Source organism: Cyphomyrmex costatus, unplaced genomic scaffold, assembly GCF_001594065.2.
Source record: "Cyphomyrmex costatus isolate MS0001 unplaced genomic scaffold, Ccosl1.0 scaffold16, whole genome shotgun sequence".
NCBI classification, from domain to species: domain Eukaryota; kingdom Metazoa; phylum Arthropoda; class Insecta; order Hymenoptera; family Formicidae; genus Cyphomyrmex; species Cyphomyrmex costatus.
Genome location: NW_017275609.1, coordinates 597,792 through 615,389, shown reverse-complemented (window position 1 = coordinate 615,389; position 17,598 = coordinate 597,792). Strand labels below are relative to the sequence as shown.

General features: G+C 34.8%; 1 protein-coding gene across 1 annotated transcript in view; it reads right to left on the bottom strand.

Moving 5' to 3' along the window:
* The window catches only part of LOC108771532 (UPF0489 protein C5orf22 homolog), a 111,191-nt gene extending 96,327 nt beyond the window's left edge, over positions 1 to 14,864 (bottom strand). The window contains exon 1 of the mRNA XM_018536846.1: positions 14,820 to 14,864. The gene's annotated coding sequence lies outside the window, so the exon portion shown is untranslated. The remainder of the gene's footprint in view (positions 1 to 14,819) is intronic.
* Between the last annotated feature and the right edge of the window lie 2,734 nt (positions 14,865 to 17,598).

Here is a 17,598-nt window from a genome sequence, read left to right as displayed (position 1 = left end):
AATAATATATTATGCATAAATTGCATATGCATTAAAAATCGTCACAATATTTATTTAAATCTGTAAATAATATGAGCAATAAGAATATATTCACATCATACATTCGCAGAAAAGTATTCACGAATGTATGATGTGAATATGCGGTCCGTTTAATCTGCGATTCAATAAGCCCAGGCATCAGAACTTAGCCATAATATCGCTCACGAGCACGTGCGTTGCCTTTGTGCATGCGAAAAGGTTTTCAACGCCGTGTTCCACTCGATGTCCTCCGTGTGAGCGAGCGGTCTCGCTGAAAATTGAAAAACTCGAGAAAAATCAGGCACAATCCCAGGCGCAAGCCGTTCTCGGGGGACAGCAGGTACAACGGAATCTGGACGAATCCGATTGAATTGCAGTTTGTTGCATACACACGGCTGAAGCGCGCACAACAAACTCGGTTAGCCTCGAGTTACGAGGAATTCCAGTTCTCTCTGTATTCACGTCTCCTTCTCGCGTCTGTCTGCAGGCTATGCGAGAGAAGGTAGATGAATACTCGTCGTAGGTCGGAGGGGCTGTTAAATCGTGCGGTAAATTCGCTTGCATTTCACTCTCTGGCGAAAGAGTCCCGGAGTAATACGTCGTCGTCGTCGTTGTTGTCGTCGTCATGGAGGGCGTAAGACGAACTCGAAGCTATTGGAACCGGGTCGAATCGAAGGTCTTGCCGGGGCTCTACGTTAGAGGAGGAGAAGGAAGAAGGAGGGTGGTTGGAAGTCTGATCAGTTTATAAGCGCACATTGAGTTATTGGTAGCTCATCTGCCACGTCGATATCCGACTGGATGACTCCTCCTCTCTCCGAGGCTCTCTCCTCTTCTCTTTCCGCGCAGAGAAAACTGTCTATGCACTTTAGCAAGCTTCGCGAAATATTTCGTTCTTTTGCTCGTTCGACGCATGGCGCGCGTGTACATCGACGATACGTTGAGATAAAAGTATACCTATGCAACGTTTATTCCGTGAAAATGCAGGTATACGGCTACTCTTGAATCCAAGAACAGGTATATAAATTCGTTATATACGATGATGAAATTTGTCAAACTTTTTTGTATACACTGAAATTTATTTGTGAGAAATATATTTATTTTTCGCTGAAATAAATATTTACTTAAATACGGCGAAATAACATTTCATTTCTAGCAAATAAGCCATCTATTTTATTTTTTACAATTAATGAGATGCATTTCACAGAAAAATGTATATACTTCGTCAATACTAACATTTACCTTGCGATACTTGAATTTTTCTCTCAGTCAGTATAATTTTCACGACAGCATAGTGCTGTTCGAAAAAATTATATATTATTTAACAAAGTTTATAAAATATACCATGTTATTATCAGAGCTGAAAACAGCAATTAATGTATTTTACCGAGAAAACTTCCGCTATTTGACAACATCTCGCACATTATACATATGTATTCGCGGCTTTCACCCCGAGTTAACTAGGAACGCTCCACACGTTTGAAGTTAATTACATGTATCAGTGTGGCAGAGTCATCAGATAGCTTTTAACATACCGCGATAGAGTACAATTTATCGCGCGTATTGCATTGACAGGCGATAGAAGGAAGAATGCGCACGTCGCGTGCATCGTATAAAGAAAACGACAACGGCGCCGACCACATCAATCGTGAACGTCGCACGGCGACTCAACATGCATTTAAGAATGGTCTCGTCGCGCGAAATACTTTTCCCGTGTAGCGCGAATGCATTTGATGGCTCTCCGAGTTATTAATGGATCGAGCGTGGCTACACTTTCCGGACCGGTCACCGGTTCTAGGAAGCAGACGGGTTCTATATGCAGAAACTGATGACGATCGCGACTTTAACAGATTAAAACAACTTGGAAGATATAGACGCGCCATGCATATATCCACCGCAATAGAAAGTCCGATTATAAAGCGCGAGACTTTAGACCAGTCGTGACTGGCGGCTTCGGAGAAAAATCGAATCGACATTCGCCCAAGTGCGATTATTTGTCGGAGATTACATCGAAGATAAGAATTAAGAATTATGTGTTAAAAAATGCTTAGTAATAGCTAGTTAATCGAACGACGATAAATCTATTGCTAAAAATATCAAGGAATAAGTAGTATAGATACGGAGTACTTAAATTCCGGTGTGAATATATGTATATCTAATATCCTTTCGCAATAAAATACGTATAGTAATGTATAAACAGTGTAAAAAATTCAATATTTAATAAAGTTTAATATAAAACAAAATTTATTGCTTGTGATTACGATTGCCTTTCTTCATAAATAGATAATACGTTCCCTCTATATGACAGCGCTCTTTCGTCAAGCGTACACATTGATTGAACTTCTATTACGTCTATCATCAACAAATGTCAAAATGTATAGATCATTTTCACTGAAAAAAAGAATTAGCATTAATTGAAATTCTGATTAAAAATAAACAAAAGAATGTTCTGATTGAATCTCTTATATTAATTATAGCTTTAGTTGAAATAACCATAATTCTGATTGATATGATCAAAATCTTCTAATTCATTCATTTTCAATCAGAAATATTTCTTAATAGACAATAATTAATTTTGCATAAAAAAATATCGAAAGAAACATTCGATCAATTTTGTAAAGCAAGCGAAATGAATGATACTGAACGACAATTGATATATCGCGGCAGTTAAGTGGTGACAGGGTCGCGGATAAAGAAATTGCAGCCAAGTATGACGTTCTTGCGCGCGTATCCACCCCGAAATCGTAGACGATGCACGAGCAGGGGGTGGACGATTGGAAGACGATCCTTGAAGTACTTCACCGGGATGGCAAGAAAAGTAGAGGAGAGTAAGGCCTGGGGAAATCGGAAGAAGTGGAAAGGCAGGAGGAGGAGAAACAGAGGACAAGAAGAAAGGCTTGCCAGTTTGTCGGTTGGAGTTATGTGAGCGCAACGACGTAAATACGCGCCTTTGCCGCTCCTCGATGCAGCGCTTACCGACGACGAGTGCGGGATGCGCGGGGGGGGGGCAGGGTGGGGTTTCACAGGCGACCAAGAAGGCCAGATAAAGAGCACCCGAGATTTCTGTACATAGATACACGCCGGTCGGATGTTCGCGACACAAAGGGCGGCGAGACGAAGAAGACAGTGGTTAGGAGATAGTCGTAAACAACTGTCGAACACAATCTCCTAATGCACGCCTCTCTTTTGGCACATGAGAGACACCCTTTCTGCTCGAACGACCCCGCCGACCACCCTTCCGCGCAACCACCCCGTCTCACTCCCCTTTTTCTCATCGTACATCGCTCGGTAATAGGAAGTTATATCCGCGGGATTCGCGACAACCGGAGGCGCCGAACCTATCACCGTCGCGCTTTCGTGACTTTTTGCCTGGCTATACGGGCGAAAGATCGTCGTTGTAAATGGAGGATCCATCCTTGTGATGTCTGTATTGAAATTCATGGCCGCGTCTAGCTACTGTATCGGCTTGTAACTGCGCCATCGAGCGAGCTATGTATCTCTCCGCGAACTCGGTCTTCTTTCGACATTTTTTCGAATCGACGAATCGTAAAGGAAGGACATTAGCATCGTATTTATAGGCCGTCTAAATCTACCTATTTCTTCTATCTTTAATTAAAATTCAAATACGATTAGGATAATTTATCTAGAATGTTTAAAAGTAATAAACGGACTTTGCAAGTGAAATTAATATCATAATGAATTGCATAAATAATGCAATTACCCAGAATATAATTAGTCGCATTAATATCGTTAAATACAATAAAGTTTTATATAATTTATTTATTTTTTGTGACAAAAAAGTGATTTTGTGTCGTTGTATATATTTAAAAGATTCGCTATCCTATAATTAAATTTATTCTTGTTGTTTCTCATCTTCAATCTAACCGTGCAAAATTAACTTCGTAATTCATGTAATGAATTCATTTATTAAACGCGTATCTTCGGTAATCGTCGTATAGATTTATATATTAATGGGCTAAAAGATAAGAGTCATGTAATGTTTCCTATAAGCGTGGTGCATAACCATATAAAATATATCGAGAATCACATATTTTTTCATATCGTATATAATAAATTGCGTTTCTTGTGACATTAGTCTTTCGTTTCGCCTGAGCGAGCACTCCAGAATGCGATCGTTCCTGCTATTTGAATGAATTTAATTTATCATGATCGGCTTAGGACTAAATTTCATTCTATTTTCAAGCGTACTTGAAACTGCGAACGTCTGGAGACCTAATATTCTCTTCGCGTTGTAAGTGATACTTATTACGCCGGCAAGAAAAATCTATTGGAGATATATAGAAAATAACAAATAATAATCTTGAAGACATACAAATTGGATTTATCCCTTTTTGCCGAGTAGTAATTCTAACAACTACAGCAGTTGGTTGTGACAAACGTTGTTACAATACAATATAAAGCATGTTATAAAATTTAACTCTTTCAATTAATTAATTTATCGTTAAAATAATATATTCAGAATTTTACACCGTCAATAATTACATATATTTTAATTTTGAATGCTGTTCGACAAAAAATATTTATATTAATGTACATATTTATAGTAAAAAGTAAAAAATTTATATAAGAAAGAGATAAGCAAAGAATAAGCTTAATGTGTGATGAGAATTATAGACATTTTGTAGTATTTAATAATTCTCATAATTACAAGCCATTAAAGTACTTTATACACCTATCAACGCCTATTACAATCGTATAATAAACGTACCTTGTTCAACAACATGCAAATACAGAAAGGATGCACATGCATAATTGAGATGCATAATTGAGACAATTGAGAAACACATGCGGAAATGTGAGGGCAACCTTGCAGCCTATGGGAAGATTTCGAGTGGATTCCGATTAATCGGAGCCGGCTTCGTACATTCTGCATTTGCACAGATGCAAATTGCAGATCAGAGATGCATACATTAATACATACGTGTTATGGCATCGTGCTATTAGTAGTCACGCTATAGTGGTGGCAGTGTCAACCAGTGGGAAGCATTGAGAAAAATTGATGGAAGTATGAGGCTCCGTAAAACGCGGGAACTGAACGACAGAAATAAGCAGCAAGGCGTTAAACTCTCTTGCCTCACGTCTTTGAGTTTCTCCGTAACTGGTGTATATATTAGCTATGAACGACGTAATATTACCTCCACCAGCTTGGGGCCTTAATGCATGGATAATATGTAATATAGTGTTTACCGGCTCTTCCATTTTGTGCCCCGAAGGACATAATGTGTGCATGGGACGTTTAGATGGATTAATTTGGACGTAGAATGTTCACATTTGTATATAACGTTTCTTCGAGAAAGGTGTGTGCTACAGCGAACCGTAAGCAACACACGGTAAAAACATAAAACCATAATGTCTCATGTAATTTGTATTTTTATATTATAAAATTTATATATGTTTAATAGAAGGCTTACTATCGTTAAAATTTTACGAGACTTAGAATTCAGCGATGGGTCTTTAAATGCAAATGTAGTTATCAGTAGAAAAACATAGATGATTTTTTTAGAAATTTCATAGACTAGATTTTGCAACTAAACTATGAAAACATACAAATAATCTCTATCTCCTTATTCCTATGTGTATATTATAAATACTGAATATAAAATTATATATCAAATTACATTCTTCAAACATATTTATTTTAATTGCATTTAAAACATGAAGAGAACTTAGAAACTGGTCATTATTTTACTAAACAAAATTGTTAAACAATTAATTTTTATATAAAAGACTTTTATGTAAAAAATAATTTAAAAACTTAATATATCGTTTACCTACTTTTCATAAGCATAAAGATAGCTCGTAAAGTAATTTGTCTAAGAAAATGAAGCGTTACGTTGCAAATTGATAGCGGTTCTCACAACATGAATTCTAAAAAATGTTCATTTAATTGAAATGATATCGAGGAATGTGTGTTTCCGCAAATAATTAATACAGTCTGCATATGTGATAGTGTATTTATTAACGTCGTTTGTAGTCTTTCACGATTGGTAAACAGGAAATGTTTGCGAGGTGAATGCCATGTACGGAATGGACTCAATTAACTCGGAGGAGAATTAATTGAAGATAAAATGTATGAGCCCAGATTGCTGGAAAAGAGGGAGGAGTAGAAACAGAAACATGATATTTGATTTATATCTGCATCAATACAATTAATACCTGTATTTTATCGGATTAAAATGATAATTTATAATTTGACAAGCAGACTGAAAGATTAAGAAACATCAAACAAGATTTATAAATTAAAAATATTTTATAGATTAAAGTAACATAATTTTATCCAAGATTACATAGAATTTTATGTATTTTTCTTTCTATTTCCTTCCTATTTTATTTATAAATTTAGTAAAATTCACACTACCATAATTATTATATTATATATTAATACAAACACTAGAGTCAACTTACTACTTTACTTCTTGGATTCCGATTCTACAGGAAAAATCTATCAGTTTTCATTTTGCTTAAGTGCCAAAAAAAAATTTTTAAATATCGAACAGTTTTATCTAAAGGGCGTGATACTGATACTGATCTTATCGTGGATCAATTATTATGGTAACATCGGTATATGATAAAGTCTGGATAATCCTACGAGAAGACAAACACGCCTTGGATCGCTCATGCATTTGAAATCCATTCGTCCCTACTGCACATCTGCCGATCGGCCCGAGTAATGTTTTCATGTAATTTTAATCGAATGATCATACAGGACGCGCGGCTAATGGATAAAGGACCAGCGATTATAATCGAATGAAATTGCGCTACGTTTCGATTCCGAGTGTGCAGCCTGTACTTACGCCATTTTCGTATATTAGTGGTAATCGAATCGTTATTTTGTGATGTGATGCAGATGCCGCGATACTCGCGACTCGTAAGTGCAGAATGGAGGGTGTGTATGCACATTCCTCGCATTTTATGATTATCAAGTACAAGACTTGTGTTATCGTGTTCATTTATTCAAATGCCAATTCGGATAAACACGTACCAGATCGAATATATAATAGATCTATAAATAAGAGTAAGATAATCGAGTTTGATTGTGATAATGCAATAAATTTGTGGATATCAATAGCAAAATTAATATATAGTACACATTGTTTAATATAATATTCTCTTAACGTGTCAGTATATAAATTAGAATCTTATAAGTAACATATGTATACGTATAATTCAGCTTTATTCAAACAACATTCCTAATGAGTGAATTAAAAAAATGTCTTGTGTTCAAAATCATATTATTTTGTAACATTTAGTGTGCAATAAAAACATCAAGATATTTTTTTTCCAAGTATATAAATAAAAACATATTAATAAATATATGTGATGTAATAATTGTAGAAAGCATCATCGTTCAGTTCCTTTCAAGAACGTTAACATTATAAAAGAAAGTTCTATTCCGCTGATCACAAATCATTGAAACTATTCGGCTCGTAAATTAAACATGTTTTTAACGGAATCCTCGGAAAGTTAAAAGACATTCTTTAAGTGCGTTCTCCACCTGCCAAAGAGACAGAAAATAGCCTTGGTCCCATCATGGTACATGTACGTCAAGGAGAATATAACGTATCGTTCACGTGGTTGCACTGCATGCTAATGCAATCCCTTCTCATTAGAAACTCATAAAATCCAGGATCCGCGGAGACGTTTCTCTCATGGCGAGGAAGGAGAAAGGTCCGAGGCAGGGTCTAGGAACGAGGAGAGGGCGAAGGTAGAAACCAGTTCCCTAGGCGTTAGCTCTGAGCAAAGAGGAGAGTTCTTTCCCACATGAAAATCATGCCATGGACAGATAGATACTTCTGCAACTTGCGAGCCTTTCATACAGTGTACAATCGTGTAAATGAAAATGCGCCAGCACGTGCACGGTTTCCTATTTCGCGAGCATTTTTGTAATAAATCATAGAGTTGTTTACCACCTGCGAGCTATTCGGTAAGATTAACGTCGAGATTAACGCCTCGTCTTGGCGAAAGCATATTAAATGCTGATCGCATTTATATCTGTCTGATAAGCGATAAGTTAATAGATTAGGAAGTATCAAAAATTTTCCTATATTCTAAAATACTTACTATGGGAAAGTAAAATTACTTAATGTACAATTTAAGTTTTATGTCTATTTTACAATTTATATCTAGTGGTTGTCAAAGTTTTTATTTTTTTGTAACGAAAACCGAAAGTGTTTAATAAAATAATAGTAAAATTATTTATAAAATCTTAAATTTCTGCTTAATATATTTCTTTTAATTAACACAATATTTTATAAAAAATGGTACAATATATAAAATTGTGTTTTTACAAATTTATTATCGTTTAATTTTAATGCTCAAGATATTGAACTAAATGTTAGTTTAAACTAAACGAAAGATATAACACAGTGATACACATTGACTTTCAAATAAAATAAAATAATGTAATGAAATTCGTTTACATGATCAAATGTGACATTAAGCTTGTAAGCAGCGCACAAAAGTTATGCGCACAAAACGCAGATTTATTGGAAGCCGTTGAAAAGCCATCGATCTCTCATTCGGCCGCGCATTACGCCACGAGAAGATAAACCGAGGTATAATGAGACTTGAAGAGGAGAAGGTCAGTTCCTCAAGCGATGTTTACCATCCGCTACCTGCATGTAGTTCTGACGGCAATTTGATGTCTTTGCCTCTCCTCTTCGATGTTCTGCATCGTAAAAGAAATTAGGTAGGACGAAGGGAACGTAGTAGGCGGTAGGTTCGTTAACCCGTCGTATGGACATCGTTGCAGAAATGCAATTCGCCAGCTGACGATACGGTTAACTGCAACGAACTAACCGTGATGCAGGATATATACTAAATAGGAGGAAGACTTCTAACGCGAGAGGGTGGTGCATTAGGTAGAGATAGCTAATACGAGGGGGAGTGCAGACACTGCGGAGCTTTTTAATTTCTAATTATTGCATAATGACCCTGCACTCCGACCCTCGACACCGCGTGCAGACCTTATGTCTCGATAGAACGCACGACTAAGACCTTTAGTTATGGGTTGCGATAATTGCCAATTTCCATAGGCTCTTGTTCTACGTTCTGATAGAGCTCACATGTGTCGGTCGATTCTAATTGCAGGCTGCGTTCACAATGAAAGTATTCAAAATATACACAAATATCACTAAAAGATATCTTTAAAATATTGTCCCATTATACAATATACTCTTTACGTTTTCTATAAAATACCACCAAATTATTTTATTAAAATAGAAAATACAATTTGTGTCGTAAAAGAGAATTTTCCGAATCTATAAAAAACAAAGAGACTATTAAGAGATTAACTCGCAAAGCTTTAACACAGTTACTTCTGTGTTTACAAAAGTCGGACTTTAAAATCGTTATGCGTACGCAATTGTTGTGAAGATGCCTTTAAAACTTGGTCCATCTGCACTATGGCACAGATCATAGAGAATGCAGCTCGTGCAGCCAATATCCACTTTGTAATCCGTGCACAAGCGCTTCCTATACACACGGATGCACGCGGGGAATTGCAGGTAGGCAAGCAGGTACGCGAAGAGGATAGGTGGATTCCTAGGTGTGCGCATCTGGCCGCGTTGCACATGCGAGCGCTGGTATCTGATTCCCCGACGGAAGTCCCGTTCTTGCTCAATAACGCAGACGATCTGCCGGGAATAATGATTGTTTCGCAGGCAACGGATTTGTACGTACAACCGAGCCCGATACCGCGGTCCCGTCTTACAAAGTATTTTACCCGTAGCGCGTTCATTAAAATTAATATATCTTCTATGAAGAACTGTGGCGTACACACTCGTTTTCTCCGTATGATGAAAATCGTTTCCATTTAAAGGCCTTCGACGCGGGAAGATCAAGTTGATTCTTATCGCACTGCCAGCTACGTACAATCACGTCGTATCTAATGCTAAACTTGAGCGCCGACGTGTGTGAATAAATTCTGCGGAGTACGTGATCGCTTACGGAATGATCAACGATAAAGAGCGATACTCTTAATTAGGAATTAACTGCTGGTCGTACTGCAGGTGGAATCCGTTACGTACACGTCTTCCACCTGTATACTTGGATATTTCTATTGAATAGGGGATTATTTTACTTTCTACCAGAATTGAGTGAGTGAGTGAGTGAGTGAGAGAGAAGGGCAGGAGAGAAAAGAATATGAATGAGAGTTAAAATGAATAAGGAACAAGAAAACATGCGTATGCATAATTTCGATTACAAGGCTCAACGATATTCAAAATTATACGCTTGCGTGTCTCCTCATATATTTCATATTCAAATATTCACATTATAAATAATAATGTACGATATATTATTATGAATATTCTTTACAATGGATATACATTAATTACAGCTTCTTTATAATCACATTTTATGTTAAAATCAGCATTTTCCGTCGCATATAAGACAATTAGTTTTACTACTCTTTTATGATCATTTATCGAGATTATGGATGCGCTATCAATTAGATAATAGACATGTCGGTGAAAGTTGCGTCACGTTAATGTTACGAATAAATTTCAGATAATAGCGATTATAATATCTAAATATATACAGGAATATTAAAATTTAGCGCCTGTGTATTACAAGGTCAGTTTACTAAGATCAATTCTAGATCACACAAGAGAATAATTCTGTCGGCAATCACCTGCCCCATGTGCGTGGTCATACATGGCGACAGGTATTGCACCTGTAATACACCTGCATCCGATCGCCCGATTTGGAAGAAATTTATCGCTCCGCCCCGATTATCAGAAATTTATCTATACGTATATTGGCACGGGCGTAACAATATTATTGGAATTGCGATGCAAGATTTATTATCGATATAATTAGACCTCAGGACGATTCATCACCTATTTAATTAGATCTCTGCGTGGTGTCATCATATCTTATCATTATATCATTTGCTAATATCAGCAATAAATTTTTACTATCAATTCGATCAGTATTATATTATGTGTGACGCAAAATTTACTTTAATTAAAACATGATAACGAAGAAATATTATAAATGTATTGTTTTAAAAAAAATAGAAAGTGAGAAAATGAAATTAAATAAAGTTCTCGCGAACTGATAGTTCATCTCATTATCAATCATTACGCGTATCGCGGGTAAGTGAGATTTATGATGACAACGGTATAATTCACTAGTGACTAAAAATAGAAAAAGTATTCAGGAAATGAGGGTGAGTTCGTACCCTGAGTTTTATTTAATTGTTATTTACACCAAACGATCACGCGATCAAGAGAAAGGAAAGAGCTTCCATTTATCGATGATAAGTACAAGCAGGGGAAACTAAGAATGTAAGGGCGTACGACTGATTTAGAGGACTAATTCGCGACAATTATCGCCGCGTTGAATTATAGCTTTAAGTCACGCGGCTTTCTGTATCCATCATCTCGTCTGATATATCAAAATATATACACGTATAAAACAGAAAAGTTCCATTTTTTTTTTTGCAATTTACATGAAAGATAGGTAATAATTACTGATTTTAAACTTCGTATAGTTACGATACCTAAATTAAACTGATTCTGCATTCTATAAACAAGAGAAAAATAAATTTTACCTTCCTTCGGAACGAAATATTGAAAAGTTTTATATGAAGTGTATAATAAACTAATTATTATTTTCTTAATATCTTGAGTAAAAAATTTAAACATTTTAGCAAAGTTTTAACATTCTAGCAACTTATTGTGTGAGTGTTCTACATAATTGATGATTTAAACAAATTTATTTTTAAATGTATCTATAGCTAAATTTTTTAATATAAATGCTTCAGCAAAACCGTTCTTTCCTTGTATAATCTTTTCTACAAATTTTTTTTTATTTGCATTAAACATTTTTAAAAAATTTTCTTTCAGTTACTTATCAACAAATCTTGGACAACATCTAAGAAAGTTTATACGTAAATAGGATCAAGACATCCATAAAGTCGAGCGCGTAAGCAGCCTATCCGTACGGAAATATCGACTTTATAACATATAGCCACTCAACCCGTTAAAAGAACATCGTCACGCACTTCGACAGGCTAAATTCGAGACGGTCCGTACATTACGGAGATGCATTTATACCGCATCTATGCGTCTGGCGCACACGCTGCACGTTCGACACGCTATGCGTGTGCACCTTGCGCTCGGTGCCTCTCTCCCGTGCATTGTCAGACGGAATGCCGGAAGTTTCGATACTTCTATCCAGCGGCGTAAAAGCCGCGACTACGCCAAGCAATCTGCCATGCAATAAAATCGGCGACAAGCCGTGAATTCGTGACACGACACTCATAAAGGGATTTATGCGTACGTTCGAGAGAAATGAGTTGACGTGGCTGACGTCGAAAACGTTATCGACGGCGAGCATACGTATACATATGCGTTTAAATTGACCCTGTGAATAGCTTTTGTTGCGTATCTATACCGCAAATCTAGATTAAAATCACTAGCTAAAGATATTTCCCTAAATAGCTAAATTATTGTATACCATGTTGTATGTTAAATGATATATAATAATTTGTGAAACCTTTTACATACACATATATACATTTATTATTTATTACGTTACGCTTGACAACTTTACAACTCTATTGTTCTTATCATAAAATCTTATAGGGTATGATCGGTACTATGTCACTGAAAATATTTCAGACAGGATACAGTTGCAAATGTATTCATAGTTACAACTTTCTCATGACAGAGATATAATCAAATTAGATAAGCAGATATACATATGTATATACTTGCAAAGATACAATAATTAAAGTAAATTGTATTAGATTAAAATATTTTATTTAAAGCAACAAAACCCTGATAATTAAAAAAATTTTATTCCAAATAGTTTTAATTTTTCATATTTATGAAAACTACATCAATGTTCAGTGTGTTCGAATCTATATTTAATATTTTTATTATTTCTATTATTTGAATCATTTTAAACTTTAAAAAAAAAGAGCACAATCTTATTTATTACTTTAACCCTCAAATTCCACACTGGTGCGAATCAAAAAAATATTTTTATTTTAACACATATTTTAACGTATTTTTGCTCTAAATCTTCATAACAAAATTAACGTTTAAAAATGCAAAGCAAAATTCGCCAGTATAGAAGTTGTTGCGATTGCGTGTGGAAAAAATTTTTCCCAGCCATTTCAACAAAATAATCATTATATTCAACTTAATATATGCTACATTTATTAAAGTAACTGCTCTTATTGGTATACCATTGTATTTAAAATTCTTGAGTACTCACCATATTGAATAGTGACGTTAGAAACGAGAAGTGTAACTTCACTTTTTGTTACGTATCATTTGTAAATATAGATAATTTGGATAAATGATAAGATCGTTTTAAAACGTTAATATAAAAATAGACGAAAACTAAGCTTATCCTCGCTGACAGTCAGTAAATAATCGTAAAAAGTGATGAAAAAGACGTGTAAGTGAAAATGGACTACGTATATGCGCATTGAATAAAAGCACTTTACGTGCCTTTTATCACGTTTTGCGATTATTTACTGACTGTCACGGATAAGGATAGCTTTCGTTCATTCTTTTACAATTGTTATAAAGCGATATCATAATTTCCTTTTATCCAAAATCATTTTTATTTAAAAATGGCACATAATAAAAATTAACGTGTCATTTCTCGTTTTTGACGTTACAATTCAATATACTGTGGTGATTATTCAGGAGCTTTAAACATGTTATAAATAAAACTAGCAAAATAAGTAAAAAAATTATATTTTTTACCTATTAAAATATAGTAAATATTTTTTCGAAAGAAATGAAGAATTTATGTAAGTCCAGTAATACCGTAAAATTTTAAGCTTGTCATTATTAATGTACTTTGTATTGGAGCTAAAAGCGTTGTATTATGAAAGTATATTGAAATTGTAAGTATAATTAAAATAACAATATTTATCCAATGTTTACTTAAACAGCTTATATCTTTTATTGGTTTTAGTAACTGTATGTTAAAATGAGTCAAATATTAATTTTTTCTTAATTTTATTTTTTATAAACTATCTATCTTTTATATTATTTATTCTGAGATATTCAAATAGATGTGGCATTAAGTTATATCATAAATTTGAAGATTATGGAAGCAATAAGCAATAAGACTGATGCGGTGAAAAAGGTCTGAGATCAATCTTGCAGCAAACTGTTCAAACGCTTGGGTAGTTTTGTCGCGAAAGCCATAGCAGATCCGGTATCGAAAGAGAAAGGATTGATTCAGGATGCGTTGAAGATGGAGAGGTGCAAAGGTCCTAGTACAAAGTAAGGACGACAAAGAAATTGCATTGCCGCGCTAAATCTCGGTCGTCGATATATACCGACGTAATCAATTTTCAATTGGTACGATTGATTCTTTCCTTTCTATGTCGTTGATGTCTTGATCCCGGATAACTTCGTTGATTTTACAAAAGATATATGTATATACACGTGTTATCTTTGCGATAAAAAATACAAATGCAGTATAAATTAATACGAAAGCATTATAAGCTTTACTTTTTTAATTTGAAACAAATATTTAAAACAGATTAGTTTGATTGTAAAAATTAATTTTTATAATTAGATATAAATTATATAAATTGTGCACATACCGATCTAAAATTAAATTTTATTTACATAAAGAAACAGATTATTACTTGATCTATGTTTCTTTTCATTACAAGTTTAATTATGTTCTTTTTTTTATTTGGCTAAGTTAAGATGATAGTGTTAATTGCTGAACATTTTCGGATCATTAACGGATTAATAGTTTTTCGTAGAAATTTTATAAAAAATTTAATGCAAACTCACCGTGATGTCTTCAAACCGTCGTAACCTTTTAAAGAACGATGTTCTTCTAAATAACTGAAAAGATTCTTCAATTCGGAGAGCTGTTCGTTCCTTTCTATCATCGATTCTTTCAGAACCTGAAATACATAGTTACAATACGTTTATAAGAAAACAAAGTTATTAAATAAAAAATAGAAAAATTAAAAATATTACGTAATTTTCTCGGTGTATTAAATATATATTTTATAATATATTAAAATATTAAAAAAAATAATGCTGTTAATACATTTTTTTTTTAATATACCTATGTGTGATATTAAACATACATAATAATTTTTATAAAAATTACTAAAGAAATTTTTATAGAAATACTAAAAAGATGTAAACTGTATCACGCGCAATTAAATTTTAGTCGAAAAAATATTCAAATAATTTTCATTTCTCTGTATTTGGGAACGGCTATACGAAATTAAAGGACTGAAAAAAGGCATCGTGCAATTCCGCGTTTAGAAAGAGAATTGCGTTGTTCAACCTTAATCGCGCTAATCTTTGTCCTCCACTGTACACGTGTACAGGAAAATTAAAAGAAAAAATAGAGCAAAAAAGGAGGGAGAGATGAAACGAGGGGAAGGGTCGAGTAGCGCGGAGAAGAAAAAAATCAGGACCACCGCTCCTCCTCGAAAATAAAATCGGTTTTCCGATAACTGGTTATTTGCTCGCACAAGTGGCTCGCTGACTGGGCGAGCACGTCGGAAGCGGTTTTCGCGTGTAATATTATCGAGTTATCGGTAGGATAGGAGAGCATTGATCGCGCCGGGGATAGAGGCCGGGGGAAATGGACGAACGCGAAGAAAGGGACCGAAAGAGGATGCCCGGGGTGGGTTGCTAGAAAGTGTAGCACGAGAAGAGAGATGCTGGAGACGAGCGTGCATTGCACGGGCACAATATATCCGCGTGATTACAATATGTCGGGGCTCGAGAGACCAATATCAACGTGAAGTCGACTCAGCCAATGCTGATAATCCCTATTGTTGATGCCTCCACTCGGCTGCAACTCCTCTCGCAAATGGATACATCTTGTTTCAAAATTTCGAATAACGCGACGTAGCGAATATATTGAGGATGTGCTTGTATCGTAAAAAATTTCTTCTAGAATATCTGAACGTTACACAAATTCGACGAAAGGTTCTTCAGTTTTGGCTGCGTCTCGAAATATGTAAAAAATGTAAAAAAATTATAACGAGAAAATCGATTCTTTTCATTTTTATGTGTGATCATGGACGATTTTATAAGGTTTTCAAGAACAAAATTTTCACTCGAATACTTTAATTAATAAGAAAAATCTGTTTTATTGTACATTTATAATAACAAAAATGCAAAAGCTTGAGTTACTTCATTAGAAGATAAAATAATCACATTCCCTTTCTATAAACGTTTTATAGAAATTTTCAATTTTTTAATCAGATAATATGCCTATTGCCTTGTTTTCCAACATGTATATTTACTGATTAATCATCATTGGTTTTGGCTTCGAAATAAATTGAAAATTACGTGTATTGCTCGTTCAGTCGTCCATTATGGACCGGCAATTTCTGCGTTCGTACATTCGCCGGGATCGCGTTAAAAGAGAGGTCGGAATGGCGGATATGTGGACGGCGAAAGAAACGAAACCTGTCCTCGTCGTTTATGCTCGGCGTCAGCAGGCTAGGCCGCCTTTCACACATCCCACACGAAAGACGACGATGACGGCGGCGGCGGCGGCGGTGGCGGCGGCGGCGACGAAGCTCGGTCTCTTTCAAAACAATTACGCATTCTTCTATGCCCGTTCTCCCACGTCACCTCCTATCGTCTTGTCGCAATATTGCCCCATAGTAAGCTTTGTCTACGACCACTTTCTGGCAGTAAAGAACGGCAGATCACGGCAAATTACTTGGAGAATTAACATGAAGAAAATGTCGCCATAAGTATGTTCCTATTTGTCGCGGACTGATTTATTGCTCTCGATCTGACGATTACCATATTTGTAAGACTCATTGGAAGGTATCGGCATGAGAATTTCTGTACAAGGGAACCATTCGTTTACTTTCATTACATATGTATTTATAATGAGTAAAATTTTTTCTAAGCTGCTCATTTGCTACAAATAATTATATTTAATTTAAAGAACAAAGTTTTTTAGGAAACAAGCGTTTCACTAAAAAATTTTTGATATTTGTAATTACATATAACATATAAGGATATAAGTATGTGATTACACGTTGCTATAATTATAATTATACATGTACTATTATAATGTCAATAATAATAATTACTTTGTAGTTCTATCAACAAATGTATACAGTTGGCAATCGAAAATGACTATAATTATAGCTATTATTACCATAAAAACACTGTAAATTATAGTAATTTCAATAATTTTTATGGTAATAAAATAACTAAAATTATAATCATTTCGATTTTCAACTATTGTATATATATTTGTTGATAGAACTATACATGTAACATTATTACTAATATTATAACAGTAATAACCATAATTATAGTAACATGTAATTATATAGTTATAAATATTAAGGCATTACAATCTCATAAAAAGATTATTCGAGTGATTGCTAATATTGCATTTTAGTAAACTATAATAAATCTATAAATTATTAATATTTTCATGCAATCTGTTGTAAGAAAATTATTTTATTCAAAAAGCGAAGTTCGTAGGTTAGCGGAAGACTGAAGGCAAGTGGCTTATGCCATCAAGATTGTTTTCTGTCATGACTTTCCCTTGCGCCATTCTCCTACCAAT